This window comes from Palaemon carinicauda, chromosome 21 (genome assembly GCF_036898095.1).
Source record: "Palaemon carinicauda isolate YSFRI2023 chromosome 21, ASM3689809v2, whole genome shotgun sequence".
Lineage (NCBI taxonomy): Eukaryota > Metazoa > Arthropoda > Malacostraca > Decapoda > Palaemonidae > Palaemon > Palaemon carinicauda.
Window position 1 is genome coordinate 25,444,029 of NC_090745.1, and position 1,996 is coordinate 25,446,024.

The 1,996-nt window shown below is 36.2% G+C and overlaps 1 pseudogene; it reads right to left on the reverse strand.

Moving 5' to 3' along the window:
• Positions 1 to 735: 735 nt before the first annotated feature.
• On the reverse strand, positions 736 to 1,511 carry LOC137614803 (uncharacterized; annotated as a pseudogene).
• Between the last annotated feature and the right edge of the window lie 485 nt (positions 1,512 to 1,996).

Sequence of the window (1,996 nt, forward strand, 5' to 3'; positions counted from 1 at the left end):
ATAGGAGTTGCTTGATGAGAGGAGCATGACTAGATCCAATCACTTAACCAGAGAAAGTGTCAAGAAAATATTTGGATATTCATCAATGATGTTTTTGCTAACAAGCCTTTTGTCTTTATTAAATTTTGGTGATTTTTTGGTAGCGGAGTCAACTATTATTTCCACTAGTCATCTCCTTATGGAAGTCGTGGCACCTGATTCTTCAAGACTTTCTGCATTTCTAGTGGTGTATTTCCCCATGGTATAGTGCAGGGTTGCCAGGTTTGTTTGTCCAACATATCGTACATTGTCTTCAAAATTATCGGGTTTTGCCAAAATGTTTGTACTACACACACACACACACACACACACACACACACATATATATATATATATATATATATATATATATATATACAGAGAGAGAGAGAGAGAGAGAGAGAGAGAGAGAGAGAGAGAGAGAGAGAGAGAGAGAGAGAGAGAGAGAGAGAGAAAATATATAAAAAATTGCGTGGCAAATGGTTGTTACAGGTTATACTGATTTGAAATAAATTGCAAATGGGACAAAAAGGGGGATTGTCCGGTATGGTGCCATTAGGACTACCATGTTTGGACTCTAGCCCCTTGTTTTCCTCCAGATACACCCTATAACAATGAAGCACTCCAAAACAAAAATAAAACAGTGCTGGGGCTTGGCTTGGACTATAGTTTCAGTACTTTAAATTCTTAAAAGTATCTGCGATAGAAGTGCACCATTTATAGCAGCAATGTTCTTCTTTTTGTTTCAAATGCAGAAAACTCTGCAATGAACTTTAAAGATTTGTGAGTGGCTGTGTGCTGCCTTTTTTTCGTTCTAGTGTTTTGTAACCTTTTCTGAATATATTTTGAGGAAACACCTTTAAAAATGGCAAGATATGGGAACATGTTGGTAGAAATGCTGTAAAAAAATTGCTAGCCAATCACATATTTCAAAGGACAGTACATAGACATTTAAATTTAAATTACTTAGGTGGCCTCTCCTCAAAACAGTTTGAAACTCCTACTGAGGTAATTATGCAAATAACCATTTGTACCTACAGGGAAAAAAAACTTTAATGTAGCAGTCGCCAGAAATGCTTAAATTAAAAAATTAAAATAACTTATTACAACAGATTACCTCTGCAGGATATTCCAGTATGACTGAAGCTTCTAATGGGTAATGAATACCAAACCCATAAAATACTGTAATAAAATATCTTATTTTCCTGAAATACAACTTACCAGTTGCTATTAGAGATGGTGTTACTAGTAACACAAAGCCACTGACTTCTCCAGCTCCAGTGACATATTGATGGACCCAATTATAAAATGTGGCAGAGCACGTAAAGGGGCTATGGTTAAAATGGGTCAATCATTATCGTCTACTCTACACTGTGCAGAGTTTTTAATTCAGCATGTGCATATGCAATTTTTTTCTTGGAAAAACATTTCTCTTCGAAGAAATTAGGAAATTTCGGCCCTCCAAGGCTAATCATCTTTTGCGGGGTCTCCATTGCTATGAAACATTAATAGACTTTCTCTGGGTATAATGTACGCGAGTTCATGTGGGAGCTGAACTTTAATTCTAAAATATTTTCTTCAGTTTCTTTTTCGGGTAATGGTGATGTAGGATTGAAGCAACCATAGCCATTACTATCCCTTTTGGAATATTTTGGGATTTCATTTTTTCTGTGTTGGAATACTGACACTTCTTACATTTCCATATCTTCATAGGAGTTGCTTGATGAAAGAATCATAACTAGTTCCAACCACTTCACCAGAAAAAGTGTAGTCTTTGGATATTCCTCAGTGCTATTTTTGCTAAACACAGTCTTTTGTCTTTTACTATTTTTTTTTTTTTTTTTTTTGGGGGGGGGGCGGTGGCTTCAACTATTATTTGCACTAGTCGTCATCTTCATGGAGTTAGTGGCCCCTAATTCTTTAAAACTTTCTGCAGTTTTGGTGGTGTATACTCCCATGGCATAATGCAGGATTGCCC